This window comes from Oryctolagus cuniculus, chromosome 12, assembly GCF_051225735.1.
Source record: "Oryctolagus cuniculus isolate XC-2025 breed Fujian yellow rabbit chromosome 12, ASM5122573v1, whole genome shotgun sequence".
In the NCBI taxonomy this organism is placed as follows: Eukaryota; Metazoa; Chordata; class Mammalia; order Lagomorpha; family Leporidae; genus Oryctolagus; species Oryctolagus cuniculus.
In genome coordinates this window covers 114,028,103-114,045,610 of record NC_142878.1, presented here as the reverse complement: position 1 = coordinate 114,045,610, position 17,508 = coordinate 114,028,103, and the positions used below count along the sequence as shown (strand labels likewise).

General features: G+C 45.7%; 1 pseudogene across 1 annotated transcript; it reads right to left on the bottom strand.

Moving 5' to 3' along the window:
- Positions 1-522: 522 nt before the first annotated feature.
- Positions 523-16,084, bottom strand: LOC127488923 (UPF0561 protein C2orf68 homolog pseudogene; annotated as a pseudogene). Its single transcript, XR_016218615.1, has 2 exons — positions 15,952-16,084; positions 523-1,979 (listed from the first exon to the last, which is right to left on the bottom strand). The product of XR_016218615.1 is annotated as a UPF0561 protein C2orf68 homolog pseudogene (transcript).
- Between the last annotated feature and the right edge of the window lie 1,424 nt (positions 16,085-17,508).

Here is a 17,508-nt window from a genome sequence, read left to right as displayed (position 1 = left end):
AAGTTCCAGGGCTCACTGGCTCACTTAAGCTGTAAACTTCAAGTCACTGAGGTCACGCCGATTTGCTCGCAGATAGACGTGCCTTGGAAACTTTGGTGCACACGATGTCTTGTGGACTTCAGACCTTAGCCTAACCCTGTGGTAGAAAAAAATGTTCCCTCGGGAAGAGCAGCGCTACCCTGGGACTCTTTCAGGACCTCAGTTATACGTACACCAGAGGGCTTCAAGAAGTTCACAGACAATTCAGACTGTCTTTCGATTCCACTTTCCATGAACTTTTTGAAGCTGCCTTATGCATATCCTTGAGATAGCGAGGGAGGAAGCATGGGACAGGACATTGGACAGGGAGAGGGAACAGATAAGGAGAGTTGTGTAGTCCCCCCCCCACCTTTTTTTTGCAACTAGGGCTCCAAACAGGCAATTATTGTTAATGTTGAGTTTCCCTTTGTACTTATGGTCTAGACTTTTAAGTCACGGTTGGAGAGTTAGTTTCAAGCTTGCTTTGATAATTCTCCATTGGTTGTCCTGAGCAGAGGAGTCTATTCGCAGCTATTTGCAGCTGGAATTCTGCAGCTCCAGGCAGGTTTTGCTGCAAGAAATCCTTGCAGTTTAGCACCAGGATCTTCTTCCTAGGTCTGCTGTCTGACAGTGGTGTGGCGCATGCAAGCAGCTCACGAAAGCATGGGAGGGGAGGGAGACGTGCTTGTGAGTGGGCCTCAGAAATAAAGGTCTCCCACTTTATTCTGGCGTCAGAATTACTTGGAGAACTTGTTGGAAAGGCAGAGCCTCACAGTCCCCCCCTCCAAGGTCCTGAGCAGCTGCAGGTGCACAGTCCTGTTGAGGGGGTGGGGAGAGAACTGAGAGATTCGACCTGAGGCAGAGAGATGAAGAAAAGGAAAAACAAAGAATAAAGCTAAAAAAAAAAAAAAAGAAAAAAAAGTCCAGGGAAACACGGGTGGAAGTGAAGTGAGCACAACACGAAGGAAAGGAACTATGACATAACAGCGCTCACGGAGCTGGGTGGGACACGAAGCAGCCAGGCATGTGACCTCTGAGAATGCAGCATGATGGCGAAAGGCTTCATGGACCCTGGTTCGCCCTCAAGCCTGTGCTCCCAGAACACCAAGTCAGCCACACCGAATTCTCAGAGAATTCCAGAATATGAGGCTGGTCAACAGGCCAACCAGTAAACGGTTGTGGGGGACATGGGCCAGGTGGAGTCTTGGAATGACCCTGGGGATGCAGCAGCTCTGGCAGTGTCAAGATCAAACAGTGGTGCAGGTGCCCTCAGGCTACGGCTGAGCTCCCTGGGCAGAATTCTTCCACGGGCAGTGAATCCAGCCTGCAAAGAATGCTTTCAAGTTGGTCAGTGACGGTTCTGGTGCTTTGCAATCTCCTCTTGGATACGCAACTTGAGAGCCTCTCGCATGGGCGGATCCAGAGGCGTGTGGGCAGACACCTCCTCGCTCACCCTTCCTGGGTCATCGTCCTGATACACGATAACTGATGTGACCTCGCCACTGTCCGCCTCGTATTCTAAGCAGAAGAGCTGATGGCCAGAAGGCTCTAGTTCAGAGCCACCACTACTGCTGCTTTCACTGGACTCCTCCAAGTCTGGGTTGCCTGGGCGGGTAGAGCCATCTTCTCCTTGGCCGCCTGCTTCACCTTCTTGTCGTAGTCGTCCCTGCGGGGAGCCGAGCGGGAGTCAGGGACAGCCGGCCGGGCCAGGCCAAGGGTGGTGGTGGCGCGGGGTGGGGAGGTACCGGGCGATCTGGTTCCGTCGGATGTGTGCACGAAGCCGTGGCTCATGTCCAGCCGCCCGCCAGGCTTGCAGCAGAGCCTGGGCCCGGGATCCCGGGCCGCCTCCATCTGGAGCCCTGGGCGCAGAGTCGCCGCCACCTCAACGGCCCCAACGGCCGCCCTCCCGCCGGTGGAGGCCCGAGCCAGCCCGCGCTCAGCTTCCGTTCGGGTTTCCTTTGCTTTTTATAAACATCACAATTTGAATTAACATATCTCAGTCCATTGCTGTGGATAGAAGTTAAACCATGTGTTGTAAAAAATAGGGTGTGGAGGGAGAGTTTCTGGGTGATGTTCCATCTCTGTCTGGCTTCTTGGTGATTTGGACCTGGGTCAGTGATAAATTCATGCTTCTCTCTGGTCTGCTTTGCTTTCTAGGAGTCCAACTATTCTAGCTATTTGTTCCTCCAGGTTATTGCTTTGCAGGTTCCTTTGAATGCCTGTTATAATTCAGGCCTATTTTTGGTTAGGAACGGCAGCAGTGGAGATGAATGTGTGTTACTGTTGTTTCACTAAGCAGCCTGGAGTAGAGCCGATGGGTTTACTTGACAGTGTGAACTTCCCTTCATGTTCCTGGAAGCAGCCTCGACCCCTGCATGCAGGCAACAAGGTAGCAGGACAGTGGCACAGCAAACAATGCCATGGAAATTTACTGTTGCGGGGAGCTAGGCCATGCTGCATTGGCTTCTGCATTGGCAGTGCTTAGCCTCGACAGCAGGGCCATCTGCTGGGGCTGCCTCCTTCATATGGTCAGCCCTTCTTTCTTAGTGACCATGGCTCCTGTGACAGCAAAGCTACAGGTTTCGATGGTGGAAACCGTGGAGGAGTCAACAGTGTGGAGCAGCTTGAGTAGATTTCTTTGGTGCTTGAATGATCCTGGCCCACCCGTACAGCTTCTGTGTCTAACATCACTGCCTTCTGCTGCATGGTGGCTCTGCTCTGTCGTGTGTCAGAGACCTTTGGATGGCATTTTCATTTATAGAGCATGAGCCTAGAAATGTCACTTCCCCAGTGGTTTTAAGTATTAGTTCTTTGGCCTCAGTTTCTGGAAACTCTTCTGTCTTAATGTCATGGCCCAGCACAGAGATGGTGTTTTTCTGGCACTTGCTGTGTTGAGACGGCTGTGTGGCCTTCCTGCTTTATTCCATAAGTGAATGAAATCCTGAGAAATCCTGTTTCAAAGATCAGAAACATGATTTGTTCATTTCTGAGTCACGGACAGCAGGTTACCTCACTGGCAAGGCATGCATAAATGGTTATCCCATGATACCTGGTAAAAGCCACTTGGTTCTTCTTCCTTTAGTTCTGAAAAACTAGAGCTTGTAGAGTGTTTTTGTAGGCTACAAGCTGACCATTATTGAAGGTGCTGTGAGCATGTGGTAACCCTGTATTCCTAGTCTTGGTTAGCATGTGAATGGTTGTGTTTAATGTATGAAAAAATATATAGATATATATTTCTAAACCTCCAAGAAATAAATAAAGGAAACAAATTGCTTTCAAATGCTTGTGATTATTTAAATGTTTGGTAAGTAAAATAGTAGTATCATAGGCTTAATAATAGTAGCTCTGTCTCCTCATACATACATGTTATAAAAAGTTACTAGGAAATTACTGAAAACAATGGCTAGCTTTATTTAATATTATTTCTCTCTAGAGTAGAGTCTAGATCCTTTCTAAGCCAGATAAAGTACTGAAACAGTAATTACTGAACATAAGTTTATGTATTCTATTTGACATCTTGCTTCTGTATGATAAGGAGAAGCAAAATACCTTGGAGTATCTTATTGAATATGAAAAAGATAAGCTGGCGCTGCGGCTCACTAGGCTAATCCTCTGCCTTGTGGCGCTGGCACACCGGATTCTGTCCCGGTTGCCCTTCTTCCAGGCCAGCTCTCTGCTGTGGCCAGGGAGTGCAGTGGAGGATGGCCCAAGTGCTTGGGCCTTGCACCCCATGGGAGACCAGGATAAGTACCTGGCTCCTGCCATCAGATCAGCCAGGTGCGCCGGCCACAGTGCGCTGGCCGCAGCGGCCACGGCGGCCATTGGAGGGTGAACCAACGGCAAAAGGAAGACCTTTCTCTCTGTCTCCCTCTCTTACTGTCCACTCTTCCTGTCAAAAAAAAAAAAAAGATATCACATGAGGGTCCTTATTCCTCTAGAAATTACAGATTCACAAATGTATTAGTCTGCTATCAAATGCTGCTCCATGACTGCACTATAGAGTGAATGTTCATGGCTTCCTCAAATATATCTGTTGGTATATTTAGCCTGTTGTGATAGTCTTCAATACTGGGGTTCTTGGTAAGTGATATGGTCACTCTTACAACAGAACCCTATGTTTTTTTTTTTTTGTTTTTTGATGATTTTTTTTTTGACAGGCAGAGTTAGACAGTGAGAGAGAGAGACAGAGAGACAGAGAGACAGAGAAAAAGGTCTTCCTTCCATTGGTTCACTCCCCAAATGGCCACTACACCTATCTGAAGCCAGGAGCCAGGTGCTTCGTCCTGGTCTCCCATGCGGGTGCAGGGCCCAAGCACTTGGGCCATCTTCCACTGCCTTCCCGGGCCACAGCAGAGAGCTGGCCTGGAAGAGGAGCAACTGGGACAGAATCCAATGGCCCCTCTGGTACTAGAACCCCGGGGTGCCAGCACTGCAGGCGGAGGATTAGCCAAACGAGCCGCAGTGCCAGCCTAGAACCCTATGTCTTAAACATTACTTGGCTGTTTCTTCTCTGAACAGCCCTCAGCAATTTTGACAAATTATTTCAACCATAATTGTTTCCATATTTGTCAGCATGTCTTAGGAAAATAATTTATTTGAAATCACAATTAAGAATTACAGAATCAAATTGTTGCAGGAGTTTGAGTCAGTTTTTTATTTCAGGTTGGATAATGAGTGTGAGAAAAAGGAGAAGTAAAGTTTCACTGAGGAGGGGATCCAAGGGAGTGTTCCAGTAAGGTTGTGGACAACACAGCTTATTTAGCAATTGCCTGTTGATTGATCAGTCGCCTATGTTGGGGCCTGCTTTGTTGTTTTGTTTCATGTTTGCATATGTTTTCTTCAGGGGTCTGGTTTCTGGTGAATTGAGAAATGGCTTCCTTACATACATTTCAGGAAGTGGTCATTGTCTCTGACCAGGTTATCTCTCTATTGAGGTCTGATCTGGCTTCCAATACCTAGAACATTCTATACATCAAGAAAGTGGTCCTGGTCTCTGATGAGCTGAGAATGCCATCTTTCTGAGTAGAAAGAGTTGAAAGATGTTACCTCACTGATCACTATAGAAATGCCATAGTTGGAAACTGTTGCTGACAGGTTGAAAATGTGGTGGTCTGGCCGGTGCCGTGGCTCACTAGGCTAATCCTCCACCTTGCGGCACCGGCACACCGGGTTCTAGTCCCAGTTGGGGCGCCGAATTCTGTCCCAGTTGCCCCTCTTCCAGGCCAGCTCTCCGCTGTGGCCCGGGAGTGCAGTGGAGGATGGCCCAAGTCCTTGGGCCCTGCACCCCATGGGAGACCAAGATAAGCACCTGGCTCCTGCCTTCGGATCAGCACAGCATGCCGGCCGCAGTGGCCATTGGAGGGTGAACCAACAGCAAAAGGAAGACCTTTCTCTCTGTCTCTCTCTCTCTCACTGTCCACTCTGTCAAAAAAAAAAAAAAAAAAAGGCCGGCGCCGTGGCTCAATAGGCTAATCCTCCACCTTGCGGCGCCGGCACACCGGGTTCTAGTCCCGGTTGGGGCGCCGGATTCTGTCCCGGTTGCCCCTCTTCCAGGCCAGCTCTCTGCTATGGCCAGGGAGTGCAGTGGAGGATGGCCCAGGTGCTTGGGCCCTGCACCCCATGGGAGACCAGGAAAAGCACCTGGATCCTGGCTCCTGCCATCGGATCAGCGCGGTGCGCCGGCTGCAGCGGCGGCCATTGGAGGGTGAACCAACGGCAAAGGAAGACCTTTCTCTCTCTGTCTCTCTCTCTCACTGTCCACTCTGCCTGTCAAAAAAAAAAAAAAAAAAAAAAGAAAAGAAAAAAGAAAATGTGGTGGTCTGCTCCGACACCAGAACCTGGTATCTTGTAGTTATTTAAGAAAAAAGGACACTTCTATATCCCAGAACCCGTAATTTTCCTATCTTTCTGCTGGTATTTCACTTACTGCATTCTCACAAGATAGTTACTCAAGGAGCACCCCCCTGCTACCCTTACAATGCTATAGTTGATCTGCTGACTGATGTGAGATGAGAAGGCCATAGATATCCAACTGCAGCACCAGCAACAATAAGCACAAAGAAACACATAGGAACATCTGACTACAGAATTGCCCACTTTTGGCAACTGATGTTTATCTTCAGTTATTGAAACTGGAGTTAGAGAAGTATTTAACTTCATAATAGTAAATGAGAAATGGGCATATCTTTCCTATTCATAAGATTCTTTTTTCAGTTGCTGATTGAGTGTGGTGGCTGCAGCTGACCAATTCTACAATAGCTTCTCTGTGCTGAGAACTACAGGTTGCACTGGGAGGCCAAGATGTAGCCCCTCTCCTACCAACACCTCTTTTTCTGTTCTATCCTCCATGGTAGGAAGGTTTGATTGCTTCTACAACACAAAACTCAGAGATCACAACCAGTTAAATTTGTGTTTTAACTCTGGTATACTACACATAAAACATGAATGCCATGGCATTGTTCTTAACCATCATTTTTGTACTATGTCTATGATGATTAATAATTATTCTGTAAAGAATTTCGATGGTGTTCATGTTTGCAGGGAATTTTTCCCTATATTCATTATCTGGTTTTTTGGAGTTCCTTCTCCATAGACTTCTTTTATAATTCTGTTTATGTGAATTCGTTGGTAACAGTCTATGTTTCATTTGTGAGTTAAGATTCTGAGTCTCTCCTTTGTAATCTAAGTGTTTGTAATATGTGTTCATTTGTCAAAGAATCAAGTTTGATTCTGGTGATTTTTAAAAAGATGTACTTATTTAAAGGCAAAGATGGATGGGGGGTAGGGAGGGAAAGAGAGAGATATCTTTGACTTTCTGATTTAATCATCAAATCAGCACAGTAGCCTGGGAATAATCAGGCCAAAGCCAAGAGTACAGAACTCAATCAGGGTCTTCAAAATGGTGGCAAAACCCCAGGTATTTGAACGAATATCTTCTGCTTCCTATTTGCACAGCAGTGAGCTGGATGGGGAGCAAAGCAATGTGATTGTTTACTTCCCACATACTCAATACAGTTAGGTCCAGGTTTGCCGAAAGCCAGAAGCTTGAAACTCTATAGCTATATCCCACATTGGTGGCCAGGACCCAGGTTCCTGTGCCATCACATGCTTCTCTCTGTGATCACATTAGCAGAACAGGTACCAGTAGCCATAACTGTGACTAGAAACCAAGTATATGCATATGGCACTTAGGCATCCTAACTGGTTGGTATCTTAACCAATAGGCCAAATGCCTATTCCATATTGTATGTTCTTTTTAAAAACATTTCATTTATTCTATTTGAGAGGCAGAGTTACAGACAGTGAGAAGGAGAATCAGGAAAGAAAGGTCTTCCCTCCATTGGTTCACTCCCCAAATGGCTGCAATGGCCAGAGCTGCGCCAATCTGAAGCCAGGAGCCAGGAGCTTCCTCCAGGTCTCCCACATGGGTGCAGGGGCCCAAGGACTTGGGCCATCTTCCAGTGCTTTCCCAGGCCTGAGAAAGGAGCTAGATTGGCGGTGGAGCAGCCAGGACCAGAACCGGCCACCAGATGGGATGCCAGTGCTGCAGGTGGAAAGATTAACCCACTACACCACAGCACTGGCCCCTCCGTGTTATATGTTCTTAACACAGTAATTTGTATCAATATGTAATGTCCTTTTTGTCTCCTGCAATGATTTTTGTTTCTCATATAATTGTCTGATGGTAGTATAACCACACCAGTTGGATTTTTTACCTATGATACAATTCTACATTTCCTTTTCTGTCCATCACTTTGAACCTCCTTTCTATTGAATCTACAGTGATTTTATGTAGATGGTATACGGTTGGATTTAGTTTTAAAGCATTCTGATATCTGCTTTTTCATTAGAGTGTTGACACTATTTATATTGGAATAATTATGACATTACTTCTGAAATTTTACATTTGCTTTTTGTTCTCTCTTAGACTATTTTTATCTCATTTCAACCCACACAGCATTTTCTTCATTTCCTTGGATTTTGTAGTGAACACTTTTGATTCCCTTCTCATTTTCCTATTTGTACATGTTTAGGATACTTTTGTTCTTATTACCAATACTTACCTTGGCAAGATTAATATAGGAGACAAAGAAGAACATTATTGAGGAAAATTACTGGGTCAAGAAGACAATATGGGGTTTGAATTGGGCCTGTTAGTTAATGCACCAGTAAGGATGCATGCTCCAAATATGTAAAAAATCTCAAATGTATATTATGTATAACATTCTAAAATACATAGCCACTTAGCCTGAGTTGATGCCACCTGCAATAGCACACAAAGACAATGTTCCTATACGCCTCAGTCCAACCCTTTTTTTTTTCTTGGTCAAAAATAACATTATTATAACTTCTGTGCACGAACATGCTTATTTCTAATTATGTTTATGTATTTCTCTTTTAATTGTAATAAGAAATAAAAGGAAAGTATGGACAACTATAAAACCATCCTCGATTCACCATCCTCTCAAATAGAGCAGGAGCTGAGGAGGGTCGTGGTGTAGTTGGTTTTCATGGTGGCATTAAACTTTGTTCCCTCTCTACATTCAGGAAACACCTTCAGAGCAACAGGTATTTCCCAGAGTTACCTTGATCTTTTGTTTTTGTGCGCAGTCATCTGGATTCTCCAACTTTCCTTCTAACAATAAACACATGGCCACTATGCATGAATGTGCACTGGTCCTGGGGTTCTTCATACATCACACTTTTTTAAAATGCTTTGGGGGGTAGCTAGAGTGCCAATTTCAGGGGTTCCCAATGGCCAGCCTGAATCCCTTCCTCATGCAGAACAATGTGTCATTACAAGCTTCTTCTGAAACTTTTTCTCTGGAACAATGAACAGTCAAGGTGAATCCAGATCATGTACCTGTTTCATGCAACATTTGAGGGAACTACAGGTCAGGGTGGTGAAAGCCATGGCCACAAGTGACACAGCTGGCAGGCAGGCATGGTGTTCTCTAGATGGTCAGATCCTCACAACATTTTGTTTCTCATCTTATAAAATGTGAACCATTGTCTTCTTTCCTCCTTCACCAAAAGTTCATCACACCAGAGTCAGTTGGCATATACACTGGGAGGAAAAATGATCCCAAGAAAGGGTGTGTGTCACATTTGCACATGAGCTGCTGGATAGCCTGAACCACAAGGGCTCAGGCTTTAGGAAACTGCTCTCTTACTCTAGAGTTTTACACATTCTGCTTGACCCTATGGGACTGTTTGTCTTTGGCTATTCACCTTTCCAGCCTCATCATTTTCCTGCTCCCTAGTAAAATCCTTCCCTAGGCTCCCTTGTGAACCTGTTCTCCCCTTCCTAACCCTTCTTCCTCCTCCTGCCTGTCTTTGCTTATCTAGGGTTATGGCTATGAATGCCAAAATCCTGCCTTAATCTTGGAGTTTTATTTTCTGTGTGCTCATAGTATGAACATTAATTTTGTATAACTGGCCTGAACCACCAAGCGCCCATACATTTGGCCCAGCCTCATTCTCAATGTGTCTATATGGGAATTTCTGGGTAGATTTAACATCTGAACAGCTACAGTTTGTAAAGGAAATTGCTCTTCCTGGTGAACCTTGAATAGAGCAACAGGACTGAACAGTCTGATCAAGAGGGCACCCCCTCCCTTCATAGAACATGTGAGAGAACTTAGGGGCAGGGAAGTGAAAGACCTCACCCCAGTTGACACAGCTGACAGCCATTGAATTTTCCTGGTGATGGTTCCTCTCAACATTTTGGGTATGAATGTCACAAAATTTGAGCATAGGAACCATTATCTGCTTGCCTTCTTCAACAAAGATTCATTGTAACAGGGCTGGTTGGCATATAACTTAGGGATGACAAATGATTCCAAGAAGCACTGTTTTACATTTGCACATGAGCCATATGATGCCCTGAACCATGAATGCTACTGAAAGAGATACTAGGGATCTCTGGATATGTAGAAATGGGAAATGTCCCAGATGCTCCTGAGGAAGTAGGAGCATTGGATTCCCCCTTCTGGGTGTTTCCTTGGTGGAGAAGCCATTGCAGGTACATGTTTGACATTTTGTTTTTGTTTTGTTTCAGATGAATAATTCCAATTTGTATTTATCTGGAACCCAAGAGAGAAATGAGCAGAGCCAGTGTGTGCTATTGGAAGCAGGCATGAGGTGAGTTTTCCATCATCATCCACACAGCCCCTCACTCCATCCTCAGATCACCCCCAAGGTGCAGGCATCATTATCTTCACTCTGTGGGTGAGAAGCCTGAGGCTCACAGAGGTAAAGGAACTTGTTTTAGCAAAGAAGGACTCAAAACCAGGGACAAAAAATAGCCAACTTGGACTTGATATAGAAAATTTGTAATGCTGCAAATCTGCACCATCCTTTTAGGTTTCTCAACCAGAGAATACCTTGATGAAAACACATGGAAGAGCTGGCTGGTAGCATTTATAAAGGATTTACAGAGGTAGGAAGAAACTGGAGCAGAGAGCAATGGCATAGAAGGCTGTGACTGCAATCCAGACACTGGAGATGGAGCAAACAGAGTTTGGAACTAGCAAGCCTTGGTCCAGGACAGGCCTACTGGTTAACACAGTGGTTGGGATGCCCATATTTCATATTGGAACATCTGGGTTCAAGTCCAGGCACAGCTTCAGATTCTAGCTTCCTGCTAATGTGCACCCTTGGAGGCAGCAGGTCATGGGTCAAGTAGTTAGGTTCCTGCTTCCCACAGGCAAGACCTGGATGGAGTTCTTGGCTCTCAGTTTCAGCCTGGCCAAGACCTGGTAATTTCTGGCATTTGAGGAATTGGATTAGCAGACAGGAGCTTGTTTTCTCTGCCTCTCAAAAAATACATTAAAAAAAAAACCAAAACACCCACAAGACCTTGTTCTAGCCTTGTCCCTGCCATGCTTCCATTACTGCTGGGGAACCCTGAGCAAGTCACAGCCATTTCTCTGAAGCTTTGTAATTTGTCCCTAAGATGCTGATGAACTGATAATAGAAAACCCTGAGGTTCTTTCAAACTCTAAAATTGTGCCTGAGATTTATAAATTTTAATGCACTCTGAATACCATCTTGAATCCAGAAAAGAATATAGATGTAGTAATTCTTAACATAATCTTGTCAAAGTACAAAGGAATAGGCTTGATTTTAAGAATGCTTTTTTTTTTTTTTTTTTGGACAGGCAGAGTGGACAGTGAGAGAGACAGAGAGAAAGGTCTTCCTTTGCTGTTGGTTCACCCTCCAATGGCCGCTGCGCTGATCCAAAGCCAGGAGCCAGGTGCTTCTCCTGGTCTCCCATGTGGGTGCAGGGCCCAAGGACTTGGGCCATCCTCCTCTGCACTCCCGGACCACAGTATAGAGCTGGCCTGGAAGAGGAGCAACCGGGACAGAATCCAGCACTCTGACCAGGATTAGAACCAGGTGTGCCAGTGCCGCAGGCGGAGGATTAGCCTATTGAGCCATGGCGCCGGCCAAGAATGCTTTTTAAAGCAGATTACATCACAACAAGCCCATCATTTCAGCATCTTTCTGTTTTCCTTGTTTATGAATATGATTTGGACACTGGTGCTATAGCAGTGGTTGACATTAAAGTCAAATAAGAATATTATGTTTGAAACAGAGGAGAGAATTTAAGCTTATCTTTCTAAGAAATTTATGAAAATATACTTGGCAGACAGAAATTGCATTGTCATCAAATTAGTTTTCTAAGCTCAAATTTAATTAAAATGAGACACTTCTACAACTGGTTCAATCAACAGAGTGTAAAGAGATTTTGGAGGGGCCAGCACAGTGACGCAGTGGGCTAATGTCCTGGCCTGAAGCACCGACATCCCTTAAGGGCACCAATTCAAGATCTGGCTGCTCCACTTCCAATCCAGCTCTCTGCTATGGCCTGAAAGCAGTAGAAGATGGCCCAAGTCCTTGGGCCCTTGCACCCATGTGGGAGACCAGGAAGAAGCTCCTGGCTCCTGGCTTTGGATCGGTGCAGTTCTAGCCATTGCGGCCAATTGGGGAGTGAACCAGTGGTTGGAAGACCTCTCTCTATCTCTCTCTCCCCCCCCCCATGTAACTCTGAATTTCAAATAAATAAATAAATCTTTTAAAAAAGAGAAATTTTGAATAGAGCACACAGGAAATAAATATAGTACCACTCGAGCAAATAACCAACACAACAGTTGCGTGTCTGCTGTTGCTGGTGATGCTTCTCAAATATCTTTAACGAATTCTGGATGAATTGGCTTCTGCTGGTGTGAAGCAGGCTCGTCATGCCTGGCTCACACTTGCAAATTTAGTTATGTAAGAACAAGAGTTCCCTCTTGGGGAAAAGACCTTAATTCATTTATCTAGGCTCCAGTTCTATAACTGACACACTTCCTATTAGGTGCCATGTCCAAAAACTGTCCCATTGAATAATTAAAGTTCCAAACCATGAACTTTTTTTCTTTTTCCCAGAATGTAAGTCCACCATTTCAGCTGTTTTCAAGACAGTGTAAGTTGTGTAAGTTGGCAACTCTTTTTTTTTTTTTTTTTTTTGGACAGGCAGAGTGGACAGTGAGAGAGAGAGACAGAGAGAAAGGTCTTCCTTTTGCTGTTGGTTCACCCTCCAATGGCCACTGCAGCTGGCACAGCACGCTGATCCGAAGCCAGGAGCCAGGTGCTTCCTCCTGGTCTCCCATGCGGGTGCAGGGCCCAAGGACCTGGGCTATCCTCCACTGCCTTCCTGGGCCACAGCAGAGAGCTGGACTGGAAGAGGAGCAACTGGGACAGAATCCGGTGCCCTGACTGGGACTAGAACCTGGTGTGCCGGTGCCGCAGGTGGAGGATTAGGCTATTAAGCCGCAGCGCCGGCCCAAACCATGAACTTTTAATGGACACTGAAACCACAGTGCTATTTAAACCCTATCAGGTTTTTTTTTTTTTTTTGTAGAATAGTTTCCTGGGTGACTTTTGTGATACCTCTCAACCAAGGGATAGGAGACGTGTATACAATTAATACTTTCCCACACATTGATTGTACGCTGCAGATAATATAAAGGGCTGATGTCAGATGCTAAGCATTCAGTCACAAACACCAAGTGGATTCATGGGGTGATTAACTGGGGACTGTTGACGGAGGCCCATGAGAATGTCACTTAAGTAAGTTAGTTGACCCTCGCAGCCTGGTAGATGATGACGAACAGTTATCAATGCATCTGGTTACATGAGATGTGTGAGGTCTGGAAAACCTTGGGGATATCAAAGTCACATAAACAACACAACCTTGATCTGACTTGCATGATCCACGCAGGGGCTAGTCATAGTTGTGAAAAGCACCAACATATCTCCCGGGATTTCTAGCTTCCCATCCTTATTAATCCTATGAGAAAGCATATTCTCACACTGGTGATTTTACCATACAGCTGTGTATGTTGGGGACCTCTTGACCAAAGGAATAAGATGCTTCTCTGAGAGTTCTTTACAACAAAGCCAAATTAATAGGAGAGATACATGAGGGAGCAACATTGTTTTCAGTTTGGTTTGTATTGACTGCATAGTCAGATACTCATGATTCATTTAAGGTGCACTCCTGTCCATGTTTGGCTTTGTCTCCACTGTGTAGCTTAGGCTAACAGTTTTGGCAAGAAGGCTCTGCATTGCTTTGCTTGGAAGGTCAGGCGGACATGCAAGAAGGGCTTGCAATCCCTTTTCACTGTATTTCTTCTGAGCAGAAGCCAGGTGAATTGGGTTGAAGTGATAGATCTTTTCCCTTAGCAGAAATTCCCACCTGGGTCTGCTCTTCTGGGAAGGGCTCAAAGCCAATTTCATGACACCAAGCACCTCCCTGTAGCTGAGGGCATTGGGTTCTAGTCACAGCTAGGGCTACAGATTGCTTTTCATGCTGATGTAGCTCACAGACAGCAGCATGTGATGGCTGAAGAACCTGGGTCCCTGCCACAAAAGTGGGAGATGTCCACCTGGTTCCAAACTATGGCCTGGCCAGGACCTGACTCTCTTGAATATTTGAGATGTGAACACTCCGTTTGCTCTGCTCTCAATTCAGCTCACTGCTGTGCAACCAGGATGCAGCATTTGATGGTTCAAATACTTGGTATTTGCTACAATTTGTAGGACACAGAAGGAGTTTTGAGCTCCTGGCTTTAGCCTGATTCTGAAATAAAACTTGATTTATGTTTTAAAGTAAGACTGCTAGGTTACAAGCACCTGAAAGCTTTTAGGCAAACAAGATAAACAGGAGTTTAGTGGCAAGAACAGGTGAAGAGAATGCAGGACATCTTGTAACCCAAGTGTTTCAGCCTGTGAGGAAGCAGGGGAGGGATCTCCATGCTAGGAAATCAATAGTTGGCTTTAACCACCCCAGGTATGCTGACCTACCAAGCTGGAAATCTTGCAAGATTGTTAACCAAGTTTCGATGTTGGTGCATGCACTTCCTGAACCCATCACTTGACTGGATGAGTGAGGTTGTTCATCACACAAATGAGTCTATGAAGCATCAGTCAACAAATGCAGGGCCATCCATGGTGAGTATGTGTCCCTAAAGAGACACACACACACATGTGTTGGCCTTCATTACTTGGCTGTGGTTTACTATACTAAACTGAATTCCAAAGACACCCAGAAATGAGGACAGGCAGGAGCCCCCATTTCACTGCTGTGGGTCCTGAGGAGCTGCCTTTGGATGAACCTTTTATGCAAGTGAGAGAGTTGTTTGGAGATGGCTGCCCATGTCTACTCTGATACCTTCTTCCTGTATTTTGGGAAATGGGCCCTGGTTGGCCCAGTGATATTTTTGGTCGTCATGGGGTGAGGGAGGAGGGATTGAGGTAAGCTTGGGGGCTCAGGCTTCAGATACAGCTCTCACCCTAGAGTTTTACTCCTTCTGCTCACCCCTCAGGAACTCTTTTCTCTTTGGTCATTTGCCTTTTCAGTCTCATCATTTTCCTGACCCCTAGTATACCCCTTCACTTGGCTCCTTTTTTACCTCTTCTCCCTTTCCAGCCCCCTTCTTCATGCCTGACTACGCATATCAAGGATTATGGCTATGGATGCAGAAACCCTGCCTTAATCTTGTTTTTATTTTTTATTTTCTGTGTGGTCATAGTATGACAGTTAATTTTACATAATGACTGGATTGGGCCACCAAGTGCCCATACCTTTGGCCTAACCTCATTCTTTCTGTGTCTACATGGGTATTTCTGGTTTGGCTTAACATCTGAACAGCTACAGCGTGCAAAGAAAATGGCCCTTCCTGGTGAGGCTTGAATAGAGCAAAAGGACAGAGCAGTCTGTAATCAAGAGGTCACACTCCTTCCTTCACTGTCTTAGATAATTGACGTCAGAATATTCTGGATAGTGTTCTAGAACTTGATGAATGACTCTCCTGCATATCCAGATTGGGAAATGGGCACACACGAAGGTTTCTGCAGCAATGTTTGATCTTTCCTTCATAGGACCTCTGCCTCCACCTCTATGTGAATATGCTCTAGTCCTGGGTGTCTTTCACATACCACACTTGTTTCAATGCCTTTGGGAGGTGGCTCAGGTGCCAGTTTCAGGGGCCTCTGTCCCTCCCACATGCACACCCGCTGTGACATTGCAGATCTTTTCTGAAACTTTTGTCTGGAAAAATGATGAACAGTCTAGATGCATGCAGATTATGTACTTTCTTCATAGAACATTTGAGGGAACTAAGGGCAAGGGATAAAGTTTATTAATTTCAGAGCATCTTTCTAGTATAAACCTCAAAGAAAAGCACAAAAGTGTCCATTCCTTTCCTTGACACTCACAACCTAGCAGAGATATTTTTCCAGACCAATCTTTCTAGTCTAGCACCATGTACCAGAATATTTGTTTTTGAAGGATCCCATATCTTGGAAAATTTAAAAAACATTTTTATAATGATTGGCTGGCAGCAGGAATCCCATCCTGCTTCGCCAGTTTCACTACAGTCTCACAAAGTGTCTCAGTATGGATTTTAACTTTCATGTGAAGTGTAGATGCTGGCGAAATCTTTCCATTCTTTCCGTATTCTCCATATCCTTTATTTCCAAACATATTTATAAAGTCGTTCACAATGGTCAGTAGCATGTCTTGATTAGGATCAGTGTAGTTTGAGATCTTGTCCAAGTTAAGATATTGAGGAAGCAGTTTCTGCTGATTAACTGGAAGTGATCAAAATTCTCTTTCTATTCAATGTGCCAGCTCTTACATTCTGGGGCCATAGTGGCTGAGAGCATTCGTGATCTTCCAGAAGTGCTAGTGCTCCATCCTGTCCTTTTCCTCCTCCATGCTGCTCAAGGCAGCAGAGGACATCGCCATGGCCGAGCCCCAGTGCAGGGTGGAGAACAGTGATTCCACCACACCACTTCCAGCACAGCTGCCGCTGCTTTCTGGCCAGCAGCCTTTGGCAGCTGAGTGGCGGGAAGCTGTGCTAAACTCCTCTGCTGCATCCCTGCCACCACCCTTGGCTTGGTGGCAGCTGCTCCGTCCTCATCTTGATGGTGCCAACATGAACCTGCTGCAAACTCAGTGCACATTTCACTCCCTGCTCTCCTCAGTGCTGCCTCCGTGCTGGAATCCCTGAGGTGCTGAGGGATCCTTGGCATTCCCCACAGGGTTAAAGGGCTACACAAGGCCTTAATAAGAGTTGGCCCAAGGCACAGTGACAGGATTTGTTCATGTACTACCAAGAAATATTTCCAAGGTCCTGTACTCTGATGTGTCATGGGCACAATTCCTGGGGCCCATGGCAGTGGAGATCTCCCCACGGCTGCAGGGGCTCTTGGATACCACTCCAAGGCTCCCCAAGGTATGGCTCGGACACCCGGCGTAAGCCTGGTGGGTCATCTCTGGGCATCAAGCTCAGCAAAGCAGAGCTGCTTCCATTCATACTCTCCCATTGGTCCCTGGACCAAAGCAGATGGGTCTAAGGAAGATGGGACAGGGCTGGGCCCAGGCACCTGAAGCCATCCTTTCTAGTCTTTGTGATCTGATTGGAGCTTAGCTGTACGACCCTGCCCACCCCGTCACTTTTGCTTTCTTGTCTGCCAGTTGCAAACTCTATTCCTGCCCTTACAGGAAAGAGAAGCTGTGCTCTAGCTTCTTCTGCAAGTAGATGCAGGACCTTGCAGTGGGCCTCAGTGAGATGCATGCGCCTAACCTCCTGTGAGCACACTTGTCATTAGACAAACATCCTGTCATCCGGTGCTTCCAAACATGAGTATTTCCTTCTCCCTGCTTGCCTTCTTCTGGCTTTGATCCATTACCTTCCTGCCCTTGAGTTCTCATTTTTGTTCTCCTAAAACAATGCCCTGGTCCCCTTTACCTCATTCCACCTCTGACTATGTAGACATGTCTCAGCACTCCCGACTTAATGGATTAGAATTCACTTGCTCTATCAAGCATTTAACACAATCATAACTAGGGTGCTGTGTTGTGGAGCAGCAGTCTGAGCAGCTGCTTGCAAAGTCAGCACCCATAAGGTCATGAATGTTAGTACCTGTAACCCCACT